General features: G+C 39.1%; 1 long non-coding RNA gene across 1 annotated transcript; it reads left to right on the forward strand.

Moving 5' to 3' along the window:
* Window positions 1–3,475: 3,475 nt before the first annotated feature.
* Window positions 3,476–16,652, forward strand: LOC132605169 (uncharacterized). Its single transcript, XR_009569073.1, has 3 exons — window positions 3,476–3,820; window positions 4,155–4,205; window positions 16,442–16,652. It is a non-coding gene; the product is annotated as an uncharacterized LOC132605169 (long non-coding RNA).
* The last annotated feature ends 866 nt before the right edge of the window (window positions 16,653–17,518 follow it).

Raw genomic sequence — 17,518 nt, forward strand, 5'->3', positions numbered from 1 at the left:
AGATTTCTTAAAAGTAAATACAAATGTACTTTCAAAACCAAGGTAGATTTTTAAATACAGCCAAGGACCAAAACACATGTGATAATAGCTATTGTATCTTCTAACAGTTACTAGTTACCTGAGGCCCGTGCTAAGTTCGGGGCCCAAACTCAAGATATAAATATTTTTTCTGAAATAATTTTTTATTTTATTTTAAAAATGGTGTTTGGCCATGGAAATTCCAAATCCAATTTGAAGTTGTATTTCAAATTCGAAAACAACTTATAAGTTGTTTTAACTCACTTTTCATTTTTAAAGATGCATTTAACTACATTCAAGCATAAACTTTATTTCAAATATTCTTTGCAAAAAATATAACCAAACACAACTTCATCTTCAACTCCAACTCCAACTCCATAATTCTCAAATAAAATGAAAAATATTTAGAGTCTATCATCAAATGCCTTCATAGTTACCTAATTAGATAATTTTTAACTAAGAAATTATTTATGGAGAAGAAAGTTTGGCAAGAGAATTATCAAATATCAAAGGGACACAAGCGACTAGACATTCTGTAAAATATCATGATTTAAATTATGTAAAATAATTGCAACTCGGTGAAAATCATAGATTGAAAAGTATTAGCATTTTTATGAACTTGTGAGAATATAATTTATGCATTAGATAAAAATAGATTAGTTCGGCACTTATTAACTTTTAATTTCACTCATAAGATATTTCGTGTGGCAAAAGTTTATGCTAGTTAAATGAGGTGATTGAAGCTTTAGTTTTAGACGAAATTAAGAAAAATAAACTAAATTCATTAAATGAACTTCAAGAATTAGTTTAGTTCTTCATACATAGTTTATGCTTAAGAATATTAATTTTCAATTAAAATGCAATTTATAGTAATTTGTATAATTTTTAAATATTTAAATTTTAATTTAAAATATTAAGTTGATCTAATTTAATTTAGCTTCAAAGTTTAGTCAAATTCACTTTTGGAAAATGAAAAGTCACATAAATTGGAAAAGAGGGAGAGTAATTATATTTAATAAGTTTTAATAAATGCTCTAGTTGAAAATGGAAATGTGGCTCCAAAGTTGCTTAAACTTTAACAAAATGTATGATGATAAATAATGTAAAGGATAATCTAATACTTCCTCCGGTCCATATTATATGATGCTTTTAGCTCGGGTACACTCTTTAAAAAATCACTTACCCCTAAAAGAAGAAATAGTTTTACTAAATTACCCTTATTAAATAGTAACAATTTAATATGGATTATTGGTTATGAAAAATTCAGTTATTATCTAAAAATATGAATAACGTTGAAAAAAAAAACTATTAAAACCTTCTTGATTATATAAAAAAATTATTTCTGTTGAATTAAATATAAAAGCTAAAAATGCCATATGTAATGATCTACCTTCTTTAGGCAAACTTCTTCTCAACTTAGACATGATGAAATTTCCTTACTTGCGTGTTAAGACAGTTAGAGAAGACGCCCAATAAACAGCTTGAATAGTTTTTAGAGCTACTTTTGCTCGTGGTTCAATCATCTTTTACTGAGCAGGCATGAGAGTTTACTTTGTTGTACTTGTAGTTGCTTGATGTTGAATTTAATACATGAACTAGCTTACTACGTGCTTTATCAAATAACAAGGGATACAATATGGTTAAAGACACGAATACATGGATGAATATTGACACTTTGGTTCGACTTGTAGAATCGCATTCCAGATTGCATTGAGGGAGCATACTCATTTCATTTTGGCATTTCGTGAGAGCTTTGGAGATGTTACATCTCATGCTTTCGAACTTAGATCTGAACCGCTCAACATAAGTAAATAGACCCGAGCTCCATAAAAATATTTGGTTATATCAAGTATGCAGATCAAGAGCTTAGTATATAAAAAAATGAAGTCCCGAAATTATTTAATCTTTAAAATATAACAACGATGACCGAAGGTAATATAGTGGTGTATGATAATTACGAACTAGTGCTGTATCACATGGCCATGATAATGAGTATGTGTAGTGTGTTAAAGGGGTTAATATTCAAGTGAACTGGAATCAAGAAATTAATTATGCGGACAATTAATTAAATGCAGGGATGTAATTAAGGGGAATTAGGAGAAGACAAGTGTCCTAATTGCTAATAACGGTGAATGCCACGTGGGGTACTACAATCAGCATCAATATGAGTCATAATAATTACATATATGTGTATACTAGTGTCTTGGCCTGTGCTGAGTCTGGACTCAAACTACATTAAAATTTATATTTATATTTTGTGTGTTTGTTTGCTACTTTTGTTTTTTGTTTTATTTTTGTAACACTATATTATTTGTAATGGTAGTTCAACAATTTCTCAATGTTTTTAAAATATTGAATCATATAAAAGTTTTGTAAGTTAGCAACAACATTTTTCTTAGAGTATATTTAGACTTCCTTTTTATTTTCAAAGAAATGCATGCACCAAATTTCTTCTCCTTTTTATTATACTGAAATTTTTGGAATTAAAGTCTTTATTAATTAAAATTGAGTTTTACCTTATGTCTAATTAACTAATTTTTTTCTCAATTAAACTTATATTGGGTAACCCATTTTTGGAAAAAATTAAAATATTTATGGTTTCAAGTAATAAAAGAAATATTTGATGCTACAAATTGTTGTATGATGATGTCAATGAAGTTAACTTATAATTAAAAATAAAATTTAAAATTAAATAAGTAAAAGTCTTTGATATGACGAAATACTTTTATAGATGTTCCTTCAAATCAAATCATAAAAAAGGAACTGAAAAGTTAATGAAATTATTTATTTTTCTTACTTTAATCACTCCTTTTTCTCAAAAAAAGCATGTGAGGAAATGATGTCTTTTTCTTAATTTAATTTATTTTTAAAGAAATTTATGTTGTAATTTCTTAAACGTGTATGTATTACTTTTTTCAAATATTTTTAGCTATATATAAAAATAATTTTTAATTTAATAATTAAGCATGTACTAAGGTAGAAAGAGAATGTCACGAATTTTTTTAACTTGTCTATAATAAATTTTATAGGAAAAGAATAATTTGAAACAAGTTTAATAATCATTTCCACCTAAAAGAAAGATAACAAAAATTTTAAATTTGGTTGAACAAATAGATTTTTTTTTTTGTAGTGTCACTATTACCTTTTCCACATCATCACTCGTTGTAGCATTAAAAAGCCCATATAGTTATTTAAATTTATCAAAATAGGTGAGAACTAGCAAGCTAATTAAAGCTTCAATTAGGGGTAAAACTAAAATGGATAAAAATAATTAAATTTTGTTGAAAACTAGATTTTTGTAATGTCAGTATCACCTTTTACATATTATCACTCTTTGTAGCATTAAAAGGCCCATAGAGTAATTCAAATTTACCAAAATTTGTGATAACTTTTAAAGTAATTAAAGCTTCATTTGGGAGTAAAATGAAGGAAAAAAATAAAGCGAGGACTGCAAAAGTTGGGAATTCTCCCTTATATATGGTAGTAATGTGGCTCCACAAGCCACTAAAAGGTGAATACACTCAAAAATTTCATTCCAGAATTTGGTACCTGTTACCCTAACATAACCATCAACCTTTCTTCAAGAATTTCTGAAGACATCTCCTTTTTATTCACTAATTTGGGAGGCAAAACGTGGGCAGCAACCATCTCCTTGGAGAACCCATTTTGAAGGGGTTTTTCTTAGCTTTGACGTTAAATTTTGAAGCTCAAGCCAAGCACTTATGTTGGAAATGGTTCCAGATTTCAACAAGAATTGGAAGAGCTCTAGAGTGCAAGTGAAGGTTGTTCTCCGCCTACTGAGGTAATATTTTTCCTTTTTCCTGATGTGTTTGAGTATATTTAAGTCTTGGTTTGGTTGTGGAGGTAGTAATCTGCAAATTGGCGGTGAAGTCAAATATGGATCGTTGTAGTTGCTGGATTGTTTTTAGATAATATGTATGATCTTTTAAGGCTAGAAATGGAGAATTGAGGTTGGTTGATGTTATCCTGAATGTTGTGAACTTAAGGGAAGTAGTAGAAACAGAGAAAATGTTGTCCGAATCATTACAAAACAAGTTGTCTTTTGATATACGTAATATATACATGATATACAGCGTATATACTTGGCGTAACGGAAGGCGTTATTATTGTTATAGGTCTAGACGCTAGTCAAGCTAGGGGATAGGATTGACGCAGAGCATAACGAGGTATGTAAGGCTTGTCCTCTCCTTTTTTTACAAGAATCCGGTAATGTAACGAAAACGAATGTGTGTCCAAAAATGACTCTACTCTTAGTTACTAAAATGCTGCAAGTCTTTCATTCCAATGAAACGTAGCTATTCTTGAGTCCTTGTTCCCATTCTATAATGTTATATTATGTGGGTGGATATCTTCTACTTCTTATGACAACTTGTGTTGATGAGTAGCTCACGTAACGTATTTGGAGGTTACCAACTTTACGTCACTCCGAAGGGTTCAGTGTGTTACTTCATGAGTCCATCATGCATTGCTTCCTTATCATCATGAATTTGTTATTCTTATTATATGGTTATTCTCTTAACTTTTTAATAACCTCGATGGATTAACCTGTAAATTCCTAGGTTTTAAAGAGGCCGTTTTAATGTCCAAATGATAAAGGACGATGTTGGCCGTGGTTACCGGGGTGTGGTTAAAGAAGACTGTTATTAAGAATAAAGGTTAAGAGAAAGAGATGAACAGTATAACAAATTTTGTGACTGGACAAAGTCCAGATTAAGATAAAAAAAAAAAATTTAAAAAAAATTACTGTTCATTTTATGTATATATATACATATGTATACATACATATATATACACACATATATATATATATGTGTGTGTGTGTGTATACCTACACACACACACACACACATATATATACACACACACACACACACACACACATATATATATATATATACATATATATATGTGTATATATATACACACACACACACACAATATATATATATATATATATTGTGTGTGTGTGTATCTATTTTACTACATTGAGCCGCACTATAGTCGACCGGGTACGACACCTATTGTGCACACCACTGTAGTTGGGTACGTTATGATGATGTTAGCCCCAAAGAGCGGCTTGATGATGATATGGCTATATATATTATGTATACTCGTTTTCAAATTACAACATGCATATCATATGCCCTCGTGGCAACTCAGGTTACAGGTTGTTTCCCTTTTACTTATAATTATTTCACTGCCTTTATTTCCTATGCCTGCCTTACATACTCAGTACTTCTATCCGTACTAATGTCCCATTGCTTGGGACACTGCATTTCATGCGATAGAGCTTGGAGGACCTTCCCAGTAGGTTGCACTTGACCAGTGGATAGTCGGTCCACTTGTTCCGGACTTGCCTAGTCTTTTGGGTATACCACTATGTATATGCTTATGTATATTTTGGGTATGGCGGGGCCCTGTCCCGACCTTTATGTTATGTATGCACACTCTTAGAGGCTCATAGACAAGTATCGTATGTATATATGTCATATGTGGCCTTGCTGGCTGTATTAGTTAGTACTGTTGTTGTGGTCTCGTTGGTTGTACGGTATCTGTGTAGCTATCAGGGACAACCTTGTGGGATTGTATATATATCTATGTTATGTTGAATTAGGCCTTTTATGCTTGGAGATGTTTCTTGTTGTATTCTTGTCATGTCATATTGTCTCCTCTAGTTATTATAAGCAGGTCCCTGATGATTACATGTCCAGGTGGTACTCGGCCGGTAAGCCGGGTGCCCGTCATGCCCTATGGCTCGGGGGTGTGACAAATTTGGTATCAGAGCAGATCTGTCCTAGGGATTTCCATGAGCCGTGTCTAGTAGAGTCCTGATTATCGGTATTTTGTGCACCATATCTATAGTCAGGAGGCTATAGGGCATTTAGGATGTTACCTTTCTTTCATGATCTAGATCGTGCGATAGAGCTAAGTCATAAGAAAGCAATTTCCTAATCCTTATTTTGTTTACACTTTCAGCGATGTCGTCAACTCGAAAGAAAACGGCCCGCAGGAGGCTGGATACGGCTGTGGGAGAAGGTACCAGTTAGGTGTCATTCATTAGTGCAGGGCAGAGCGAGGCCCATAGTGTGACACCGTCTCGGACCTCGTCGACTCCGCTAGCTCCAGAAGTGTTACACCTCGGAAAAAAAAAATTCGTTCATGCACAGTGAATTGACTGACGAAGGTCATGATGCATACGATGTTTTGATAAGTAAGAAATAATATTTAATGATTCTAAATGAGATTTCAAGGACATTTGAGGTAGGATATGGAAGTTGTTAAGGAAAACAAGGTATATGTTGTGTGTCGGGCAAGAAATACGAGTATCGAATCAATGATGTCTTAATGACATTTTGGAGAAGGATTATAATGTCCTTTATATTGGTAATGAAGTGTCAAGTAAGTTTCAAGAAGGACCCATAAGCCAAATATGGGCATAAGCCATCCAAAAGGGCGAGTTAAGGAAACATTTTCGGATGATCTAGTTGGAGGGTCCAAAACGCTATTATAAAGTTGGAATTCGGGAAAACACCAAGAATGAAAGTTTTAGATAATTGAAAGAGCTTTCCAACCATAGGTCGTGAGCCCTCACAGCATATCGGGATCAAAAGTTATGGCCATTCTACGACAGACAGTTTGGGGGCGAAATATCACATTCTGGCGCACTTTGCGGCGCAATATGCGGCCCGAAAACACGACATGCGGTCACGCAGTTTAACCGCAAAGTGTGCCAGTGGAAGTTGGTCAGCTGGAAAGCTTTGCGACCAAACATGCGGCTCGCAGAGCATGCTTTGCGTCTCGCAAAGCGTGCCACATGTTGTGTCGGTCCAGAATTTTCTGGACCACTTTAAATATACCCAACTCGACCAAAATCACATTTTTTCATCATTCTTGGCCAAGAAAACCTCTAGAACCCTCTCTAACATTCATCCACAAGAAAAATCAAGGGAAATCCATGATCAATAACACAAAATCCATGAATCAAAGTGTATGAAACCCAAGTAAAGTTCATCTTCCTCAAGGAAAACCAAAAGAGAGAAAATAGGGTTTTGGTGCTAGAAGGGAAACTCCACTCAAGGCTTGTTCAACCATCATCCAAGGTAAGTTTCATGACCATTACATGTTGTTTAAGGTATTGGAAGGTTAAGGTACCCGACTTGTAGAGAAGCATAGCAAATGGGTCATTCAAGAGTGAATAGTGTCCTGTTTGAATGGTAGTTGAATTGAATCATGAATGTTAGGGTGTTGTGAGTATGAATACGTTATAAATGATATGTAGACCATGAGATAAGTGTGATACGTGGGAAACTACGATAGCGAACCTATAACCATAAATGTGAAGAAATTGGAGAGAAATGGTGGATTTTGCCTAAAGTATATAAACGATGATTGTTGCTTGTGATATTGTGAGTTGTGTTGTAGATGTTTGGGAGTTGATATGAAATACGGGAACAGTAGTATAAACAAAGGAAGTGCTGCCCAATTTTCTCTAGAATTAGTAGTGCGTTCTTATGGTTGATTGACTAATGTTAGTACGAATCCTCTTTTGAAGGTAGAGACGCGACATTGAAGAAGAATAAGCGAACGCTAGATTGCTTAAACGAGAAAGGTATGTGAGGCTTAACTCTTCTTTCAGAAGGCATGAATCTTTCAAGTTTTTCATAATTCTTCTACAAGATGAAGCTCGTGAGTTCTTCCATATATAGAATCACCTATGAGCATGATAATGATGATAATGAGCTAGAGTATAGAGGTTCGAGAAATTGTGACATGATGTTCCTACAATGCTAATGATGTCATTATTGTTAACACTCGCCTTATGTTTTACTTCCTTCAAGGCGAGGCATGATACTCATAACGGTCCATAATACACTCGGGGGTTCACGACCTTACGTCACCCCGACATAGTGTGGTTGTCTCAAAGCCTAATGTGTGCTCTTAATGCTAATGTATACCATGACACGAAGATGACGAATAATGCTAACTTGTAATATAACTATGGGATACATGGAACACTAAGAAATTATAACATGATGCTATGACATGAGATGTATAATAATGACGTGTTATGATTGATGTTGTGATGATACGATTCCACCGCGCCTATATGGCCGGGCATGTCACCGCGAATGCGGGCTACATACTATTCCACCGCGCCTATATGGCCGGGCATGTCACCGCTAATGCGGGCTGCTATGTTTACACCGCGCCTAGAGGGCCGGGCATGATCACCACTAGTGGGCGGCATATGAGGGTTACCCGGACGCGGGTGACGATACAGATTATGATATGATGATGCATATGATGATGTACGTGATGATGTATGGGATGTGACAACATGTATATTATGATTATGTGAAATGTGAAATATGAAAGTAATACGATTGCTTATGACACTTGAGCAGGTTGTATCCTTGTCTCTTGACCCATGATCTCTCTATTATGTTTGTTTATTTCATTCCTGCCTTACATACTCAGTACAATATTCGTACTGACGTCCGTTTTCTTTGGACGCTGTGTTCATGCCCACAGGTAGACAGGGACGAGATCTTGCTCCAGATTCTTAGAGGCCGTTAGCTGACTGAGAGCACTCCATTGTCCCGGAGGTGCCTACGATGATTATTTTGTGTACAATTGTAGATATCATCTCTTAGAGGCTCGTAGATACTCAATGTGGGTCATGTGGTTTCACGACGCGGATTTTGTGTAAATGTATCTATACATGTTGTTGTATAAAAGCATTATGTTTTGAAATGGAAAGTAGTTTCTTTTGTAAAATAAGCATGAAATCGATAAATGATTGTTGAATGAGTCTGAGAAGTAATATTACGAGCGGTGCTCGGTGGTTAGCCCCGGGTACCCGTCGCGGCCCCTAGTCGGGTCCTGATAAAAGTGGTATCAGATCAGTTCGTCCTAGGAAGTGTCTACGAGCCGTGTCTAGTAGAAACTTGTTTATGGTGTGTTGCGCGCCACGCTAATAAACAAGAGGCTACAGAGCATTTAGGAAAAATGACCATCTTTCTTTTCATAGATCGTGCGATAGAGCCATAATGTAAGATCCCCTTTATTCTAATTGTGCGTTATGATTTCAGCGATGTGGCCAAGAAAGAAGCAAATCCACACAATATTAAATGCCGCCGGTGAAGGCACCAACCGAGAACCTGCAGTTGAGTTGGGACATAGCGAGGCTCAGAGTGCTACTTCCTCGCATACCACTCCCACTTCTTCTTCTACCCCGCCTAATGTGGAAGAGCAAGGAGGAGCCCCAGCTCCAATTCCTCCGCCGGTTGCTTCGGGTCAACAAATGACCGAGGCCATTCAGCTATTGACACAATTGGTTGCCGCACAGGCACAATGACAGAATGTGGGTTCAAGCGACCGGGCAGCAAGTACTAAGGCCCGTTATTTTATGAGTCTAAACCCTCCGCAGTTCTTCGGGTCAAAGTCGGAGGAAGACCCACAAGGTTTTATAGATGAAATGTTGAGGACATTGAAGATTGTCCATGCCTCCCAAACCGAATCCGTGGAGTTGGCATCTTATAGACTCCGGGATGTGGCAGTTTTATGGTATAACAATTGGGTATTATCAAGAGGAGAGAACGCGCCTCCTCCGGTTTGGCAAGAGTTCGTGGATGCTTTTATTCGTCACTATTTGCCACCCAAGGTCCTCCGAGCTAGAGCGGATAGATTTCTGAATTTGAGGCAAGGAAACATGAGTGCCCGGGAGTATAACATGCAATTCAATTCCTTGGCTAGATATGCTCCGACCATGGTGGCCGACATGGGAGATCAGGTACATAGATTTGTGAGTGGTTTGGGGCCACATTTATTCAGAGACTGTCTGACGGCTTCTTTGCAAGACGGGATGGACATTTCCCGGATACAGGCCCATGCTCAGAATTTAGTGGGGCGACAACAACAAAGGGGCGATCGCGACGGTGATAGAAGACAAAGCAAAAGGGCTAGATCTATGGGCACAGGCAGTGATTATAGAGGGGGATCGAGGCAGGCTTATTCCCGACATTCAGGCCAATCAGTGACTAGCGCACCTCCCAGATTTCCAGATAAAAGGGGTGACCGCTCCTTTCGTTCGGGGCAGGGTCAGAGTTCGAGGGCTTCAGGTTTCCAGTTCGAGGGTGATTATAGTCAGGGGAGACCCCCAGTTCCACGATGTAGTTGGTGCCGCAAATTACGCTCAGGGCCATGTCTTCAGGACACTGATGGTTGTTATGTTTGTGAGCAGACTGGGCATTTGATGCGAGATTGTCCCTCACGGTATGGTAGATGTGGGGTTCAGCCCACGGGCTCAGCAGCGGGTTCTTCATCAGCACGCCCGACAGGGCAGACTCCCCAGATGACAGCAGGCCGAGGTAGAGGCCGAGGGGCAGCATCTACTTCAGGTGTCACTTAGCCCCATGTGTATGCTTTAGCTGGATGACAGGATCTCGAGTCCTCTCCGGATGTGGTCACAGGTATATTGTCTATATTCTTTCGTGATGTGTATGCGTTGATAGATCCGGGTTCTACATTCTCTTATATTACTCCATATGTTGCTGGTTGTATTGGGGTGAAACCCGAGTCAATTAAACCCTTTGAGGTACTCACTCCGGTTGGTGAACCCGTGATAGCAGCAAGGCAAGTGCATAAAAATTGTGTCATTGTGATATGTGATTGTCAGACCAAAGCTAATTTGATTGAGCTAAAAATGGTAGATTTCGATGTAATCATGGGCATGGATTGGTTGGCCTCGTGTTATGCAAATGTTGATTGCCGCACAAAGGTGGTTCGATTCCAATTTCCGGGAGAGCCCGTGCTTGAATGGAAGGGTAATGCAGCATCGCCAAAGGGTAGGTTATTTCCTACCTCAAGGTGAGGAAGATGATAGCCAAGGGCTATATTTATCATTTAGTTCGGGTTCATGATACCACGGCAGAACTGCCAACTTTTCAGTCAGTTCCGGTGGTGAATGAATTTCTAGACGTATTCCCGGATGAACTTCCAGGTCTTCCACCAGAAAGAGAGATTGATTTCGCTATTGATGTGTTGCCGGAGACAAAGCCTATTTCTATCCCTCCTTATCGGATGGCTCCGGCAGAATTAAAAGAGCTAAAGGCACAGTTGAAAGACTTGCTCGAGAAGGGATTCATAAGACCCAGTTCATCACCGTGGTGAGCACCGGTCTTGTTTGTGAGAAAGAAAGACGGCTCTCTACGAATGTGTATTGACTATAGGCAATTGAACAAGGTGACGATAAAGAACAGATACCCTCTTCCAAGGATTGATGACCTATTCGATCAATTGCAAGGCGCTAAGTGGTTTTCAAAAATAGATTTGAGGTCGGGCTACCATCAAGTGAGAGTTAGAGAGATGGCCACTATGAATTTCGAGTGATGTCATTCGGGTTGACTAATGCTCCGGCTGTATTTATGAATTTGATGAACAACGTATTCAGGCCTCTCTTAGACCTGTTTGTGATAGTATTTATTGATGATATTCTGGTGTATTCTCGCACCGAATCGGAACATGCAGATCATCTGAGAATTGTTCTTGGCATTCTTCGAGCCCGGGAATTATATGCGAAATTTTCAAAGTGTGAGTTCTGGCTGAATTCGGTAACATTTCTGGGCCATGTTATTTCAAGTGATGGCATCCGAGTCGACACTCAGAAAATAGAAGTTGTGAAGACTTGGCCAAGGCCTACGACGCCCACAGAAGTTCGTAGCTTTCTGGGTTTGGCAGGTTATTATAGAAGGTTTGTAGAGGGCTTTTCATCTATTTCAGCCCCACTGACAAAGTTAACCCAGAAATCAGCTAAGTTTCAATGGAGTGATGCTTGAGAACGTAGTTTCCAAGAGTTGAAAAACAGGTTGACCTCAGCTCCAGTTTTAAGACTTCCAGAAGGGTCAGATGGTTATGTTGTGTATTGTGACGCTTCGGGTGTCGGATTGGGATGCGTATTGATGTAGCATGGCAAGGTTATTGCATATGCTTTGCGACAATTGCGAAAACATGAAAAGAATTATCCGACTCATGATCTTGAATTGGCAGCGGTCATTCATGCCTTAAAAATGTGGAGACATTATTTGTACGGTGTGAACGTTGATATCTATACAGATCACAAGAGCCTCCAGTACATTTTCAAGCAAAGGGAATTGAACTTGCGACAAAGGCGGTGGCTAGAATTATTAAAATATTATGATGTTAATATCCTATACCACCCCGGGAAGGCGAATGTAGTAGCCGATGCACTTAGCCGCCGATCAATGGGCAGTTTATGCGAAGTCCCTCCGGAAAGGAAGGAGATGGTTCAAGAACTTCACCGATTGGCTAACCTTGGAGTGCGTGTAATTGATTCGAGTGATGCAGGGATTAGTATCAATGATTCCACAATTTCGTCCTTGGATATGGAAGTGAAAGAACGACAGTATGAAGATCCTCAGTTATGTCGTCATAGAGACACATCTCATGGGAAGGAAAAGTCTCCGTTTGAAGTTTCCATGGATGGGGTCCTTAGATACCGAGGCAGGTTATGTGTGCCGAATGTGGCGGATTTACGCCGACGAATTCTAGAAGAAGCACATTGTTCTCGATATTTCATTCACCCGGGTTCAACTAAAATGTATCATGATCTCAAGATGATGTATTGGTGGGATGACATGAAGAGAGACATAGGAAAATTTGTGGCACAATGTCCAAATTGCCAAGAAGTGAAAGTTGAGCATCAAAAGCCGGGAGGCTTATTGCAAGCGATAGAGATACCTACTTGGAAATGGGAAGTGATCAACATGGATTTCATCGTGGGATTTCCTCGCTCTCGTGGTAAATATGATTCTATATGGGTGATCGTGGATAGGCTGACAAAAGCAGCCCATTTTCTCCCAGTCAGAACCACGTACTCAGCAGAAGACTATGCGAGGTTGTATCTCAAAGAAATTGTGCGACTCCATGGTATTCCATTGTCCATTATCACAGATAGAGAAGCACAGTTTACAGCTAAGTTCTGGAAGTCTTTCCAAGAAGGTTTCGGCACGCAAGTGAAGTTTAGCACGGCATTTCATCCGCAAACTGATGGACAAGCCGAGCATACCATTCAGACCTTAGAAGATATGCTACGAGCATGTCTACTGGATTTCGGTGGTAGTTGGGACGAGCATTTAACCCTTATCGAATTTGCTTACAATAATAGCTATCATTCTGGTATACAAATGGCTCCGTATGAAGCGTTATATGGAAGGAAATGTAGATCTCCAATCGGATAGTTCGAAATAGGAGAAGCACAATTAATAGGCCCTGAATTGATCCAACAAGCAGTAGAAAAGGTCAAGGTGATCCGAGATCGGTTGTTGACAGCTCAAAGTCGCCAAAAGTCCTATGCAGACAACCGCCGACGAGACTTAGAGTTTCAAATTAATGATTGGGTATTTTTGAAAGTGTCGCCAATGAAAGGGGTGATGAGATTTGGTAAGAAAGGGAAGCTAAGTCTGAGGTACATCGGACCCTACAAAATCATCCGCAAGGTGAGACAGGTAGCCTATGAATTGGAACTGCCTTCGGAGCTTGAATCAGTTCATCCAGTCTTTCATGTTTCGATGCTCCGCAAGTGTGTTGGAGATCCCACAAAGATTGTCCTGATAGATGATGTGCAAATAACGGAAAAGCTAACTTATGAAGAGGTGCCTATTACCATCTTAGATAGGCAAGTGCGAAAGCTTCGAAACAAAGAGGTAGCTTCAGTTAAGGTCCTGTGGCGGAACAACAATCGGGAAGAAATGACTTGGGAAGCGGAAGAGAGTATGAAGTCTAAGTATCCGCACTTATTCCAACCCCCAGGAGAAATCCAAGATGAAACGCCAATGAGGTAAGGTACATATACTTTAATTTTTATGTTATTGGTCGTGTGTGGCCATAGATATGTTGCTATTGTTATGTAGCCCTGTGAGGCGATGATATTATGGGTTGTTGTGGCAGGTTAGTAGTGTCATATTACAGGGGAAACTCTGGCGAAATTTTCGTAGAATTCCGAATAGTTTAACATTCGAGGACGAATGTTCCCAAGGGGGGGAGAATGTTACACCTCGAAAAAAAAAATTCGTTCATGCACAGTGAATTGACTGACAAAGGGCATGATGCATACGATGTTTTTATAAGTAAGAAATAATATTTAATGATTCTAAATGAGATTTCAAGGACATTTGAGGTAGGAGACGTAAGTTGTTAAGGAAAGCAAGGTATATGTTGTGTGTCGGGCAAGAAATACGAGTATCGAATCAATGATGTCTTAATGAAATTTTGGAGAAGGATTATAATGTCCTTTATATTGGTAATGAAGTGTCAAGAAAGTTTCAAGAAGGACCCATAAGCAAAATATGGGCATAAGCCATCCAAAAGGGCGAGTTAAGGAACATTTTCGGATGATTTGGTATGGAGGGGCCAAAGCGCTATTATAAAGTTGGAATTCGGGAAAACACCAAGAATGAAAGTTTTAGATAATTGAAAGAGATTTCCAACCATAGGTCGTGGGCCCTCACATCATATCGGGATCAAAAGTTATGTCCATTCTACGACAGACAGTTTGGGGGCGAAATATCACATTCTGGCGCAATATGCGGCCCGCAAACACGACATGCGGTCATGCAGTTTAACCGCAAAGTGTGCCAGTGGAAGTTGGTCAGCTGGAAAGATTTGCGACCAAACATGCGGCTCGCAGAGCATGCTTTGCGTCTCGCAAAGCGTGCCGCATGTTGTGTCGGTCCAGAATTTTCTAGACCACTTTAAATATACCCAACTCGACCAAAATCACATTTTTTCATCATTCTTGGCCAAGAAAACCTCTAGAACCCTCTCTAACATTCATCCACATGAAAAATCAAGGGAAATCCATGATCAATAACACAAAATCCATGAATCAAAGTGTATGAAACCCAAGTAAAGTTCATCTTCCTCAAGGAAAACCAAAAGAGAGAAAATAGGGTTTTGGTGCTAGAAGGGAAACTCCACTCAAGGCTTGTTCAACCATCATCCAAGGTAAGTTTCATGACCATTACATGTTGTTTAAGGTATTGGAAGGTTAAGGTACCCGACTTGTAGAGAAGCATAGCAAATGGGTCATTCAAGAGTGAATAGTGTCCTGTTTGAATGGTAGTTGAATTGAATCATGAATGTTAGGGTGTTGTGAGTATGAATACGTTATAAATGATATGTAGACCATGAGATAAGTGTGATACGTGGGAAAATACGATAGCGAACCTATAACCATAAATGTGAAGAAATTGGAGAGAAATGGTGGATTTTGCCTAAAGTATATAAATGATGATTGTTGCTTGTGATATTGTGAGTTGTGTTGTAGATGTTTGGGAGTTGATATGAAATACGGGAACAGTAGTATAAACAAAGGAAGTGCTGCCCAATTTTCTCTAGAATTAGTAGTGCGTTCTTATGGTTGATTGACTAATGTTAGTACGAATCCTCTTTTGAAGGTAGAGACACGACATTGAAGAAGAATAAGCGAACGCTAGATTGCTTAAACGAGAAAGGTATGTGAGGCTTAACTCTTCTTTCAAAAGGCATGAATCTTTCAAGTTTTCCATAATTCTTCTACAAGTTGAAGCTCGTGAGTCCTTCCATATATAGAATCACCTATGAGCATGATAATGATGATAATGAGCTAGAGTATAGAGGTTCGAGAAATTGTGAAACGATGTTCCTACAATGCTAATGATGTCATTATTGTTAACACTCGCCTTATGTTTTACTTCCTTCAAGGCGAGGCATGATACTCATAACGGTCCATAATACACTCGGGGGTTCACGACCTTACGTCACCCCGACATAGTGTGGTTGTCTCAAAGCCTAATGTGTGCTCTTAATGCTAATGTATACTATGACACGAAGATGACGAATAATGCTAACTTGTAATATAACTATGGGATACATGGAACACTAAGAAATGATAACATAATGCTATGGCATGAGATGTATAATAATGACGTGTTATGATTGATGTTGTGATGATACGATTCCACCGCGCCTATATGGCCGGGCATGTCACCGCTAATGCGGGCTGCTATGTTTACACCGCGCCTAGAGGGCCGGGCACGATCACCACTAGTGGGCGGCATATGAGGGTTACCCGAACGCGGGTGACGATACAGATTATGATATGATGATGCATATGATGATGTACGTGATGATGTATGGGATGTGACAACATGTATATTATGATTATGTGAAATGTGAAATATGAAAGTAATACGATTGCTTATGACACTTGAGCAGGTTGTATCCTTATCTCATGACCCATGATCTCTCTATTATGTTTGTTTATTTCATTCCTGCCTTACATACTCAGTACAATATTCGTACTAACGTCTGTTTTCTTTGGACGCTGTGTTCATGCCCACAGGTAGACAGGGAGGTGATCTTGCTCCGGATTCTTAAAGGCCGTTAGCTGACTGAAAGCACTCCATTGTCCCGGAGGTGCCTACGATGATTATTTTGTGTACAATTGTAGATATCGTCTCTTAGAGGCTCGTAAATACTCAATGTGGGTCATGTGGTTTCACGACGCGGATTTTGTGTAAATGTATCTTTATATGTTGTTTTATAAAAGCATTATGTTTTGAAATGGAAAGTAGTTTCTTTTGTAAAATAAGCATGAAATCGATAAATGATTGTTGAATGAGTCTGGAAAGTAATATTACGAACGATGCTCGGTGGTTAGCCCCGGGTACCCGTCGCGGCCCCTAGCCGGGTCCTGACAAGAAGAGCTCAGGAGAGCCCTAGAACCTCCAACTCCTCCCCTTGCTATTTCCGATCAGGACATGCGGCATGCTGTCCAGTTATTGACTAGACTTGTAGTTGCTCAGGCCCAGTGCTAGGCTGGCCTTCCAGATGGGGCCGTAAGCTCCAGAGTTAGTGACTTTATTAACCTGTATCCTTCGGTATTCACTGGATCTGATCCAAAAAAAGACCCTCTGGACTTTGTAGATCATATAGCAGGTCTTTGGGGGTAATGCATGCTTCGGATACTGATTATATGGAATTGACATTTTATAGACCGCGAGATGTGGTGGTGCTATGGTATGAATCTTGGGACTAGTCCAGAGGACCTAATGCCCCGCCAACGGTATGGTCCGAGTTTACTAAGGCCTGTTTGAATCATTATCTACCTGAAGAGATCTGACGAGCGAGGATTGATAAATTCTTGAAACTCCGCCAAGTAAATATGAGCGTGCGGGAGTACAGTCTTCGATTTGATTCCTTGGCTGGGTACGCACCTTCTATAGTAGCTAAAATGGAGGATCGGGTGCATCAATTCGTTATTGGCCTCAGACCGCATTTGATTAGTGATTGCATTACAGCCTTACTACAGGATGGTATGGATATATCTCGCATACAAACTTATTGTCAGAACTTCGAAGATCGTAAAAGACATCAACGAGCAGACCAAGATGGTGATAGGAGTCAACATAAGAGGGCG

Source organism: Lycium barbarum, chromosome 8 (assembly GCF_019175385.1).
Source record: "Lycium barbarum isolate Lr01 chromosome 8, ASM1917538v2, whole genome shotgun sequence".
Lineage (NCBI taxonomy): Eukaryota > Viridiplantae > Streptophyta > Magnoliopsida > Solanales > Solanaceae > Lycium > Lycium barbarum.